Raw genomic sequence first — 14,450 nt, 5'->3', positions numbered from 1 at the left:
TTCCAATGGGACCCATTGGACCCAAATGGTCAGCCAATGGGACCCATTGGACCCAAATGGTCAGCCAAAGGGACCCATTGGACCCAAATGGTCAGCCCATTGGGAGCCAACTGGTCAGCCAACTGGACCCATTGGGAGCCAACTGGTCAGCCAGTTGGATTGATGAATCCAACTGGACAGCCCAATTGGTTTCTCTAGTTCCGATTGGACCATCCACTTGATTTTGCAAGTTGGGTCGAACTGAACTTTCCAATTGGACTTATATTCCAGCTGGTCAGCTCAATTGTTTTTCCTTGTTCCAACTGGACTACCCAACTGGTTCCCTGCTCCCAAATGAACTGGTCCAACAATTGTCACGTTGTGATGACGGCAGTCCAGCGGTCAGGAAGATGAAAACAGCTTCCGAACGAAAATCTTTCGGCTGACTTGCGCCCACAATGAACTGAACGAATGACTTGGCGGCGACGAAAGCAACAAGTATGGTCGGCGGTCGCCGAACAGAGTGCCCACTGTTCTCGGCCGTGTCCAACTTAAAGCTGATAGCGAACTTCTGAGATACGGCGTGCAAAGCTACCGTAAGTCTGGAACAACGCAGAAAAGGCTCCACCTCGGTGCGATCAACTGAGATAAATTTGTGTGCCAGCAGCTTTCATGAAAGAACAAACATACGGTACAAAGATTTGCGGCAATATTGAGTTTACATTGTGAATGAACTCGGCACTGGCGAGACAAGCATTTTCACCTGTTCTTACAAATATACAAACAGTCAATATTTTAGAAACTGGCAGCTCCATCATAGCCTCACTCCATAGATCGCCACATTGCAGTTCAAGCTGATCCAGTCAGCCGGTGAGCGATCTTATCCACATTTTCACATAATGCAGAGTACTGCACAAAATAGTCAAATATTAACAATTTATACACAAAATCGCAATACTTAATTTTAAAAATGTATTAAAAAGTTTTGTTGCTGTTAATCACTTTCAAAAGTTTTACTCTAGGATAATAAAATGATTCCTCAGTTTCGTATCACCACAACTGTGTGTGTGTCATGGCGCGCGCAGTAAGCGTGGTCGTGGTGGCTTGGTTCTTGCGCTGCAGTACAGTGCTCTAGGTGTAGTACTAGGATACCTGTGTGCGCGATGTCTTCGAGTGCGCCTCATTTTGCGTACGTCAGGTATAAAGACAATATAAGCGGTGCGGTGGTGCCCGTCACGGATGTGAAGGACTTTGCACCTGAAAATGCCCAAGACTTGATTCGCGAATCTTATCATCAGGTGAAGTGGACAGATGCCGAAGGAGAAGCAGACTTTTATCCGGCCCGCATTCTCATGCTTGGGAGGTAATTACCTGCACTTTTCACTGTTAACTTTGTGTGATATGTGTGTGCCTGATGCAAATGTTAAGCGTTAATTGTGAAGCTGTTATAGAGCCTACGTCCGCGATCTATGCTTGGAAGCAGAGCACGTGGTCACATCTTTGTGTGCAAAGCAATTAATGAACGAACGTAGTTTGATAATAGGAATAGGTAAAATGATTTAATCTTTTTTCTGCTCGTAGAGGATGGCTGCAGCTTACGCACTTATTCAGCGTTGATGATCTGGAGAATACAAATCTTCAGGAGTATACATTTATAAAAGTGCTGTATTTGCAGCGCAGGACATGGCTCCTGGAATGCAGTATATTGCATTTTGCTATTAATTTGATCGCATTGCGTAATTACGAAAGAAAACATAGCAAGTACCTGTGATGCTTTATGAATCGCCAACAACTCAACAAAAACAAGCTTTCCCATGTTGCAGTTTTCATCACGCATCAATTACTGCTTCTGTTGTGACTGCTTGCATCAAAACCTATGCAGTTACTGCAGTGAATGCTCATCCATAACTTGATTCCACAAAGAGAATCTTAGTGTGCAGCTTAATGGATTTCGTTTGTTTGTTCACACATTAAATCTTATTCCTTATTTGCTTTTCGATCTGTAGATTCTCTGCAGTAATGCAATCAGTGTCATGCTTCTGTTTGATTGCAGGGAGCTCGCGAAAGAAATGGAGCCTTAATTTTAGGACCTGCACTAAGACTTGCAAGAAGATTTGTGTCACGACTATTTATTTATTCATTCTTATACTTTAATAAAATGCTACAGATAATGCACTGCTTGCCTCCTGACTGTTTAATAGCCATCTGGTGCCCGATAATCGGAGCAGCCCAGTCGGTATCGGCCATAGAGTGGACCAGTTGGAGTCTACCAATTGGAAATTACCAATTGGAAATTTCCAAATGTGTTTTCGACACCATTGGAAAATTCTAATTGGAATAGTCCAATTGGTATTTTCCAATGGTGTCGAAAACACATTTGGAAATTTCCAATTGGTAATTTCCAATGGTTTTTTTTTGACTGGGATGGTTTTTGTGGTTACCCTATTAGCCCTCGCACTTACCTACAGCGTCCAAGCTAGACGTTTCCCGAGCTATACGTTTTCAAGGACCGCTGGCCTATTCGTGTTCACGAAACATTTTCGGTCTTAAATGTGTATGCATGGTTCAATACAGGCAATTACTTTTCAAACCCAAAATACGAATTTTTGTGCAAAGCGGCACTTTATTTAGAAACTGCGGCATCTGAACACGAGAATCCATCAATTAAGCACTCAAGAGAGAGATCAGGATTACACATTTTTCTTCTTTCAAAGGAGCAAATCACGTTACAGACGCAGGAAAAAATTTTCAGGGCGATGAAGTCCGTCAGTACGACTACGTCAAAAGACCTGCTGCGAATCGCACCGCTTCAAAGGTTTGATTTATTGGGGATTAAGGTCCCAATACGACTCAGACTATGAGGGACGCCGTGGTGAAGGGCTCCGGAAATTTTGACCACCTCCAGTCGAGCAGCCGAGCGCCATAACATCTGAGCTACCAAACATGAAAAAGCAGGTGTTGCGCGATATGAAGAGAGTTAAATTCTTCTGAGATAAGGAAATCACTGCTATAGATGCGACACACTTCCGAATAACGCATCAAATTCGCAAGGTACGCAGTTCTGTATATAAGGATGGTTGTTTCGTCTCTCGCCCTTCTATTCCAGCGCTGTATTACTGTACAGCGGTGTATTCGAATCCAAAGCGGTGTTCGTACGTTCCGCTTGCCATTTTCCTTGCCGGCGCTGTGAACGCTATGATTATTCGCATTAATTTTCTTTGCTCTTTGCGAAATGTTCCAGCCAAATTCTTTAGTGCAAGAATCATACATTGCTTACATGTATAGTTTGGTTTTGAAGGATATCGGCAAACTTGTGTTCAGAGATATAGCCTATAAGCTACTACGTCAGTCATAGACGATCTGAATATTTTGGGCACCTACACTGGTGCTGTAAAGTATTTAAGGCCTCTTTGCCCATGCAACCTTTCCTTATGTCTCGTCCGCATAAATTGTGATATGACGCATTTAAATGTGGCCTTACCCGGCACGGTTTGCAACATTACGAAGTCAAAGTCATCTCTGATCCTCGTATTAGGACAAATAAGTAGTTCTAGGACCGCCTCCGCCACCTACCGGAGCTTTAGGGAGATAAGAGGTGTTCTTTCATTCAAGTAAGATGGCACCACCCGTCTGGCGGGCTCCATTCACGGATGCAATGCTAAACGAAACATATAAGTGCGGTCAAAGAGTAGACTGCTGCAAAAGTGCAGAAAGAAAGATACGATTATAAGATTGTCTGTATTAACGAAGCCACAAGATGACACATCGTACTAATGAAAATACTCTCGATCCTCGAACGTACATTTTTCAGCGCTACTAAAAGGAATGCGCTTGAAACCAACGGAATCTGTACGGGAAGCAGGCAATTTTAATGAATTGCAAGGTAGCATTCTTGCAGGCCGCTCGAAGTTTATGCTTAGAGGACAATGTTATCACTGCAAAGTCTAAAATTCACTGTTAGCTGATTGTTCAAAAAGTAGGCGCTGACTGGTGCTGGCGGTCTGGCTTTCAGGACGGCACCGAAAGGCTTCCAAACGAAACTCTCTATTGGGCTGACTTCCATCGACAAATAAGTGAACGAAACGGCAGCGGCGGTAGAAACAATCTTGCACGGTGGTCGCCAAAGAAAGCAATTCCCGGCGCTCTCAGCAGCGCTCAATTTAAAGCTGGAAAGGAACTTTCGAGCTGCGTCACGCAAAGCAAACACTACGATCTCGAATTGCACATAATATAATCTGTCTCGCATGGCTGCGATCATTTGGGATAAACCTGGTTGCATCTCGCGTCACAAAGTGATAAAGCCGCGAGCCGGTGGCTTTGAACATGCAAACAATTTTTGCAGACACTCCCGGCAATAAGAATTTAATCTTGACGACAAACTGGAATAGCTCACTTTAGCACAACTTGGCTGTTTTATTTTTATCACGTGGCCCCATTACCACTTCTCTGTATCGGAACAAAAGCGCAGGCTCATTACTAGGCGGTGACACTAACACCGCGTTGTTTTGCCAAGCTTAAACATTTGAGGTTCTTATCAAAAAGCTACTCAACTTTTTTCATCTTCGACAGTTATTAGTGGGGCACAACATCGCATGGGCGTTGGCGAAAGAATACAGCAAGAAGGTTACGATGGTGTCAGACCGGCCGGCCTGCCTTCTTTAACTGGCCTCGTAATCTACCGCCAACACTTAACTGGAGGGCACAATATACCTGATTTCTTGCTACACGAATGTCCGCGGGTATTTTCTCCTGGATAACGATGCGTCTAGGATAGCCCTCATTTATTCGAAACTGATGCTCATTTGCATCGATAGATGATCTCGATTTAGGCAGACAAGTGAAGGGAAAAACGACCCCTTGTGACATATATGACAGAAGCGAAGGCACCGAAACCAAGGAGCGTAGGGGATTTTTTTTTTCAATTTGTGTTGTTAACTGGAGATTAATATCGTAATTATATTATCGCTTAGAGATAATTGATAAGAAAGCAGAGGAAAAACAACCGCACTCCGTCTGTGGGATGCGAACCCACCACCTCCCAATTTCGCGTCCGGTGCTCTACCAACTAAGCTACAGCGATGTCTGACGAATCTTCTGCTTTTCAGCGGTATTTATCTGTAGTGTAACAGATTCTTGAGAGAGTTTATCAGTACCACCGTCGTCCATAGCGGCGGACTCACTTTGATTACCTCGAGTTCCGCGTAGGAACGTGATTCAATGGTGAGGGCAGAAGCTGTGCGAGAACCCTCTATGCTACATATGGGTATGTCATCATGACCGCCAGATTCGAGGCCCTCGGTAAAACTAACAAGCAGACAAGTGAAGGGACAAGATCCAACAGTCATCTCGATTTAGGCAGTCCAAAGGAAAGATATTTTATTTCCGACGTGAATTCATTGCATGGTAAATATTTTTTTTGTTCCCAAAACTCTTTCATGGAAGCCGCGTTCTCAGTTTACACACACATGCATATCGCGAAGTTGAAGGTTTTTCTCTGCAAGTGTTCAGCATAGCAGGGAATTTTTTCTTTCAGTTGAATTCGGCGCAAATTCACACTGTGGCTGTGCTGTTGAGTTGTACCGCGTACCGTGCAAGGCATAACTACTCTTACAACTGCAAGCCTGGCCTTCGAAGGGGCGCGGTTTGCAAATGTCTCATTTTATTCGTGGTTATATTCGACCTCGCATAAAATAAGGATGGCTTCACAATTCTATAATCGCAAATGCACCCATACAGTAATATTTCTAACCCCGACTGTTCACATGGTAACAAGCACATGAATTTTTTTAATGGAACCCATCACTGCTCCCCGCAATGTGGTGTTTTGTGATTGAAGGAGCAATGCACTGATCCATAAGCGAGTTCAATCGCCAGCTTTTTGGCCCAAACTTTTTCTGTAATTTCTTGCATATTGACAGAACGAAGAAATCGCGACGGTAAAGTGCACCTAAAAGCTATATGGCATCGTTTGACGAACCACCCGGATGCGGACCCTAGCGAATGAGATAGCTTTGCGGAACGCGATAAGATTACTCTAGCTTCGAAAACGTGGTTCTAGAACTGCATCTAAAGATACCTTCAGATACCTTGGTCGTCGGTACTGTCGACACCGATATTCGAGTAGGTTAGAAAATTCTGCTCTTCTGAAACATTGACCGAATGCAAGGAAACGCCTAGCCGCCCATTGGAGTAAGATGACACCTTCTGGCCACACGTGTTGTTTCCAACGCGCTTCCCTCGCAAATGTCCACCAAGTCCGCCCTATTCCCACACACTGCAAACAACAATTTGATGGGCCCACAACTCCAATCTGCCTCATACAATTCCGAACAATGATGTCCGCGTTCCCCTAAGAACTCGTCCTTTTTTTCTGAGCATTCATTCTGCTTCCTCCTCTTGTGCATGTTTGCTCTTCAGATGTACTCTCTTCTGTTCTCATTGTACTGTGCTCACGAAGTAATCTGCACTTCTAGGCAACGCATCGACCTACCTTTTAGCATTCGATTCGTTTGCGTTGTCTCGCCAATCGGAAAATATTAAGAGCGTTTTGTCCAATGTGGCTCTTCATGACATATCTGTGTGAGAAAAAAATCATTTTCTTAAGTAATGGCAGCCTAATACATATAACACTTGCAAGAAACTCAATAACCTCAGTTGTGGTCCTGTTTCAATACACCGAAACAGGAGGTATCTTTGTTGCCTTAATGAACCTTACGGTGGTCTCCCGTGGAAAATTCTATTTACAGGAAAAACAGCTTAATTTTAAGAAATCGTTAAACTTGTCGGTGTACTCTCGAGTTCAGCGCTATATTGTGCATTCTTCGCTGTAGCTAAGTGCAAGTGTGACCCTTCGAAATGGCGTGCATTGGAAGCTTATTCTTGCTCACCAAAAGAAGGAAGCATTCAGGTATAAAGCTCGTATTCGGACAAACGCTATTTATTTTATTCCAAGGAACAGCAAGTTGATATTTCCGTTGTGATAACATTTCACTGCTCAGTTATTCTCGCCACTTTTTTACGGCTGCGCCCATTCTAGTGAAAAGCAAAAAGACCGCAAAACCATTATATTTCGACGAATGCAATTGTTCTTTGCATTCCTCCTCCTGTCTACGCTGATCTAGTGATATTTTATTATATTAGAGTTCACAACAGCACAACTAGAACTAAGAGAAACACGTACGCCATAACCCTCTAACGTTAATCTCATGAGGCCTGTTTATGCCGCGTGCCATGTCACTGCCCCTATTGTGCAAAGAAAGCGTTGCCATCTTTTTAGGCCTAATCTAGTCTGTGCGCCTGACTTCATTGTGCTTCCGACACTCTGGTTCAACTGAAGCAGTAGTCATCGTGCACTTAAGCTGGCGATATTAACTGTAATTTCAATAAAACTTTTATTATATACCGGTTCAGCAATCGCGAAAACAATTATCAGGTACTAAATAACGGCGCAGATCTATGTAGGCAGCTTATTGGCATCGTGTTGGTCATACAAACGAATACGTGTTGAAATATCAGAAAAAGATCGCAAACAGGACGCAAACCAGTAATTTTGCAGGAAGAACCCCCTAAGGGACTTCGCAAGCCATGGTTTTGCCCGACGGTTAGCACACCAGGAGCTGCAGACAACACCGTATATTACAGGCTAACGGCAAAACACTAAAATATACAGTAAAGCAGATGCACCTGCACCCTGGCCCGAGCAATGTTCATTCATTATTGCAGCGCAAAGACGGCACAGAACAAGAAGGGGACACAACAGCGCTGACTGTCAACTAAGTTTTATTCGAGACCAGTAGGGTTTTTTATACCACCTGGTGATCAAAACAGGAAAAAAAAATCATACAAGAATAGCTGTAGGCATGCGCAAGGGTACAACAACGGCGGTTATCCGGCACGTGTTAGATTTCACATTCTAGATATTTCATCTCTTTCTGGGACAATGCCACGGATGGTGCGCTTATGCACTCGTCCTGCAGTCTTATAATCATAGCAGCTTCTATTATTTCTCTTGTTAGTGTGTCTCGGTGTTTCCCTATGACACTGCATTGCCTGTACATCGGTTCACATTTATCCTCACTGTCATCTTCTGCGCTGCAGTCCCTGCAATGTTTGGCTACGTGGCCTGAAGTAGCCACACGTGCGACATTGTCACTGTGCTCTTTTAGCCTTTTGTTGTGACAGCGGCCAGTCTGCCCGATATATTTTTTCCCACAGGACATGGGCAGTGAATACACCACACCTTCTTTACAAGGGACAAAATGATCCCCGTGCTTAACTTTACAAATGCGCGTTTCGTTAGTCGTGCAGTTAACTTTTTTGCACAAGCTGGAAAGCTTTTCCGGCGCTGAAAATACTACGTCAACGCCTGCCCTACTTCCAATTTTTCGGAGGTTGTGCGACACCTGATGGAGATAAGGCAAAACAACAACCTTTCTTCTTTCCCTTTGCCTAACCGGTTCGCTAGTGTGGCGAGGTCTCAGGTTTTTCAGCTGCTTTTCTGCCACTGACACTAGTACATCGGACGGATAACCAGCCATCGTAAGGCGATCAACTTGTTTTGCAAAGCTTAGTTCCATACTATGCTGGCAACACTTCTTTAAAACATTATTAAAAACAGAATGAATAATGGCCCTTTTTACAAGTTTCGAATGGGCTGATGCATATGGCAGGATGGGTTTTTTTGCCCGAGGCTCGTACGACCAACACACATGGGACAGAGTGAAATGAAGGGCGAGATCTAAGAACCTGATAGAATCATTAAGTGGGGTTTCATATGTTAAAACCAGTGGTTTAAGACACTCTGTGAATACTGAATGAATATTTACTTCAGGCCACGTATCCAAACATTGCAGGGACTGCAGCGCAGAAGATGACAGCGAGGATAAATGTGAACCGATGTACAGGCAATGCAGTGTCATAGGGAAACACCGAGACACACTAACAAGAGAAATAATAGAAGCTGCTATGATTATAAGACTGCAGGACGAGTGCATAAGCGCACCATCCGTGGCATTGTCCCAGAAAGAGATGAAATATCTAGAATGTGAAATATAACACGTGCCGGATAACCGCCGTTCTTGTACCCTTGCGCATGCCTACAGCTATTCTTGTAGGTTTTTTTCCTGTTTTGATCACCAGGTGGTACAAAAACCCTACTGGTCTCGAATAAACCTTAGTTGACAGCCAGCGCTGTTGTGTCCCCTTCTTGTTCTGTGCCGTCTTTGCGCTGTAATAATGAATGTAGGTAACCAACTCGCCCAAAATGCTGTATTATGGAACTTTATTTCTAATACAAAGGGCTCTTTTACATGTGTTCCTGATCTCTTTCAAGTGATACCAGTAGTCGCCGCGGCGGCTTGCCGAGCACTTTCACTCGGGTTTTGCGTTCGCAAGAGAATCCTGCCACCTGATGTATCAGCCTTATTTGGCGGCGTACAACCTTCAGCTAGCCATGGGAGAAGACTCTGCAAGATTCTCAGGTCTAAATGGCTTCAGCAAGTGCGAGCGCACAAGGAGCGCTTGAAGGTTTTGGTACAGTTCCATGCTGGGCCAGAACATTCGAATGCACAGGGGCACCATTTATCACGGTCCATTGACCGCACCACCGAGTTCCTTTGGCAACAGACCCTCCCAGCGCTTCGTGCACTTCTTCCTAAGAGGACTCCAGTTACCGGGCAACGGATCCACGTCATGGAGGGCATCTTCCTTCCCGACAACATCAGGCAAGTCCTTGGCCGGGGGCCCAAGTTTGCGGTCGAGCCAAAAGCATCGAGACCGGAGCTCTAGGCTATGGTAAAACAAGTTTCCCGACGCGCGGAGAAGACCGAAGCAGACCGTTGCATCTCTGAAGGTGTCGACGTTTTAGCAAAGTACAGACAGGCAGGCAGGAAGCTTCCCCTGTTCAAAACAGTTAATTGGTTGAAAGATAACTCGCTGTCTCTTCTTCCTGCAGACAAGGATGGAGGTTTTGTTGTTTTAACCAGAGATGTGTACATGTCAAAAGCAATAGACAGCGTCCTTGCTGTGTTTGACAAACGCAATGATGTAAAAATGTCGAAAATTAAGAGCCAAGCAAAAAAGCTAACCAACAAGTTGAATTTAAACAAGTTATCGAGTATGATTGAGAACTGCCACAAGAGCAACCTTGTAATTTCTTTCTCTGCAAAGACCCATAAACCCAACTGGCCGTTTCGTGCAATAGTTTCAGAAGCAGGGACATGGCAGAAGCACGTCGCAAGATACTTGCAACAGAAACTCAACGTTTTAACGATCGATGACCCTTTTAAAATAAGAAATTCTGACGAAGTAATCACCTTCCTAAAAGAATGGGATCACGATAAAAAGCTGCAGGTATTTTCAGTCGACGTAAAAGACTTATATTACACAATTCCCCGGGCGGAAATCTTGTCAGCTGTAAATAAGCACATCGAAAAGCATGGTGTTATAGCCTTCCAAAACGAGTGCGGAATTTCCGCCGATGCCTTCCTAGAATTGTTATCGTTTTATCTTTGTTCGACTTTCGTAGAATGGAATGGGGATATGTACATTCAGAAGGACGGGATATGTATTGGTTCGTGCCTAGCCCCGGTTCTTAGCGATATGTTTTTGACCTTGCGTGACAAAACACTGCAAGATCGTTTGGAAGGGTTCTGTGTGTGCCGCATTTTCAGATTTGTTGACGATTACTTTGTGTTAGTACAGAATGACAACCTCAGTTTTGAGCAGCAGTTCTTAAATATTCATTCAGTATTCACAGAGTGTCTTAAACCACTGGTTTTAACACATGAAACCCCACTCAATGATTCTATCAGGTTCTTAGATCTCGCCCTTCATTTCACTTCGTCCCATGTGTGTTGGTCGTACGAGCCTCGGGCAAAAAAAACCATCCTGCCATATGCATCAGCCCATTCGAAACTTGTAAAAAGGGCCATTATTCATTCTGTTTTTAATAATGTTTTAAAGAAGTGTTGCCAGCATAGTATGGAACTAAGCTTTGCAAAACAAGTTGATCGCCTTACGATGGCTGGTTATCCGTCCGATGTACTAGTGTCAGTGGCAGAAAAGCAGCTGAAAAACCTGAGACCTCGCCACACTAGCGAACCGGTTAGGCAAAGGGAAAGAAGAAAGGTTGTTGTTTTGGCTTATCTCCATCAGGTGTCGCACAACCTCCGAAAAATTGGAAGTAGGGCAGGCGTTGACGTAGTATTTTCAGCGCCGGAAAAGCTTTCCAGCTTGTGCAAAAAAGTTAACTGCACGACTAACGAAACGCGCAGGTGTAAAGTTAAGCACGGGGATCATTTTGTCCCTTGTAAAGAAGGTGTGGTGTATTCACTGCCCATGTCCTGTGGGAAAAAATATATCGGGCAGACTGGCCGCTGTCTCAACAAAAGGCTAAAAGAGCACAGTGACAATGTCGCACGTGTGGCTACTTCAGGCCACGTAGCCAAACATTGCAGGGACTGCAGCGCAGAAGATGACAGCGAGGATAAATGTGAACCGATGTACAGGCAATGCAGTGTCATAGGGAAACACCGAGACACACTAACAAGAGAAATAATAGAAGCTGCTATGATTATAAGACTGCAGGACGAGTGCATAAGCGCACCATCCGTGGCATTGTCCCAGAAAGAGATGAAATATCTAGAATGTGAAATCTAACACGTGCCGGATAACCGCCGTTCTTGTACCCTTGCGCATGCCTACAGCTATTCTTGCATGTTTTTCTTTCTTGTTTTGATCACCAGGTGGTATAAAAAACCCTACTGGTCTCGAATAAGACTTAGTTGACAGTCAGAGCTGTTGTGTCCCCTTCTTGTTCTGTGCCGTCTTTGCGCTGTAATAATGAATGTAGGTAACCAACTCGCCCAAAATGTTGTATTACCGAGCAATGTACCGCGCTCACACTAGCATACCACAGACGTTGCGCCCTAGTTCCTTAACGCGGTCGCGTTAATGCAGAGTCATTCACGTTGGATATTTTGACATTTACGCAGTGAGGCATTTAAACTTTCGAGTGAAATTGTCTAATGAAGAGCGACTGACTGCGGCGTCCATTGCTCCTTTAATGCCGCTGCACATGGTGTGATTCGGGATGAATATCGTCTACCTTTCATGAACAGTGCTCGGCGTTTCATAAGCGAAAGAAAAAATCGCTTGCATGTAGGGAAGCCACTAACCTTTGGGTTTCCTGCTCTTCGGGGTGCATATACTGGCCACAGCTCTATCACCACTGCGCTGTCCTTGTTGGACTTCCGCGGCGCCACCTGTAGGAACTTTTAACAGCCAATAGAAACCTGTTCTCTATTCTTCTATGCGGCATGTTCTCCTCAAGTTCGGTTCATCATTTGATTAAGGTAGGACAGAGGTGGAAATTCATTGTCATCATCATCATCGGCCTGACTACGCCCACTGCAGGGCAAAGGCCTCTGTTATGTTCCTCCAATTAACCCTGTCCTTTGTCAGCTACGGCCACCGTATGCCCGCAAACTTCTTAATCTCATTCGCCGTGCCTAGCATTCTGCCGCCCCCTGCTACGCTTACTTTCTCTTGGAATCCACTCCGTTACCCCTAAAGACCAGCGGTTATCTTGCCTTAGCGTTACGTGCCCTGTCCAAGCCCATTTGTTCCTCTTGATTTCGACGGGATATCGCTAACCCGCGTTTGTTCCTTCATCCACTCCATCCGCTTCCGGTTTCTTAATGCTACACCTATCATTTTTCATTCCATAGCTCGCTGCCTAGTCCTGTGCTTAAGCTGAGCCTTTTTCTTTTATTTTAGTTTCTGCCCCATAGGTGAGCACCAGTAAGATGCAGCTGTTGTTACTTTTCTCTTGAAGGATAGTAGTAAACAGCTATTCATGATCTAGAAAAGCTGCCATATGCGCTCGACACAGTTGTTTGTAGCGATAGCTTCATTACGCTAGCATTACGGGTTTCAGCCTGGCACCCCTTGAGCTCTGTGGCACCCCTTGAGCTCGTTGGCGGCTCTCTGGCTAGTCACATGGTTTGTCACGTGACCAGCCACGTGTTTGGTCACGTGGCGACGAGCAGCCGCTGCTGACGGCGGCGTGTCGCGCTGGCGAAACCGAGCTGCAACAGCTGCACATGCGCTGTGTCAAGGGGGATGAGGGGGAAAGTGTGAATCTGCGTCCAGGGACTAAGACGCCGCAGCGGCTGCGTTTCAATGGAGGCGAAACACTAAGGCGCCCGTGTGCTATGCGATGTCAGTGCACGTTAAAGATCCCCAGGTGGTCGAAATTATTCCGGAGCCCTCCACTACGGCACCTCTTCCTTCTTTTCTTCTTTCACTCCCTCCTTTATCCCTTCCCTTACGGCCCGGTTCAGGCGTCCGCCGATATGTGAGACAGATACAGCGCCATTTCGTTTCCACAAAAACCAATTAAGAAACGAAGAAAGAACGCCCAGCGAAAGGGAGCGGCGAAAGGCTGATTTTGCAGTTCGACTGAGCGAGTTCCCCTCGGCCGGATGTACCTATCGGGTTATTCCAGAGATAAACCGCAGCCATTTTTTTTTCTTCTAGTTATTTCCCTCTGATGGTCGGATCAGCGGTGACTACCTACGCTAGGTAGACGTATTCCCTTACCACTTCTAGCATCTCGCTACCAATTGTGACCTCCGGTTCCCTTGCTAAACTGCTGAACATTAATATGGTTTTCCGCATGTTAATTTTTAGACCCACCGTTCTGCTGTGCCTGTCTAACTCATTGATCATGCATTGCAGTTCATTTCCTGAGGGACTCAGCAAGTCAATTTCATCAACGAATCGCAGATTATTTAGGCATTCTCCATTAACTCTTACCCCCACCTGTTCCTAATACAGGCCTCGGATTACTGCCTGTAAAAATTCCGCGAATAGCATTAGCGAGATCGTGTCTCCCTGTCTGACATCATTCCTTATTTGAATCTTATTGCTGGCTTTGCGGACGACTATAGTATCTGTGCAACTGCACAGATACTATACACTGAACATAGATACTTCACAGATACTGAGTCACTTGCCTTCTTGTAATCAGTAACGGCAATATATAGGGGTTGTTTTTATTCTACGCATTTCCCTGTCACCTCACCAGTAGCGTGAATATTGTCTATTGGGAAACAACCTTTAGGAAACTCTGCCTGATCATTTGGTTGATTGCATTGTATTAGCGATTACCTTAGTAATGCCTTGTACGCAACGAACTGTAAGCTCATCGGTCTGTAATTTTTCAGGTCCTTGACGTCCTCTTTCTTATGAATTAAGATAACTTTGGCGTTCTTCCATACTTCTGGCACTCTTGAGGTCATAAAGTATTGCACAGAATGGTAGGTAGTTTTCTAGCACGCTCTCGCCTCCATCCTTGAACATATCTGCGTTACCTGATCCTAAGCAGCTGCTTTTCCCCTTTGCATTGCTAATAAGGCTTTTTTTATTTCCTTTTTCATTCCTGGCGGTTTTACGCGTTTCTGTGCGCT

The sequence above is a fragment of the Amblyomma americanum genome, chromosome 5 (genome assembly GCF_052857255.1).
Source record: "Amblyomma americanum isolate KBUSLIRL-KWMA chromosome 5, ASM5285725v1, whole genome shotgun sequence".
Lineage (NCBI taxonomy): Eukaryota > Metazoa > Arthropoda > Arachnida > Ixodida > Ixodidae > Amblyomma > Amblyomma americanum.
Note: the sequence above shows the minus strand (reverse complement) of the source record.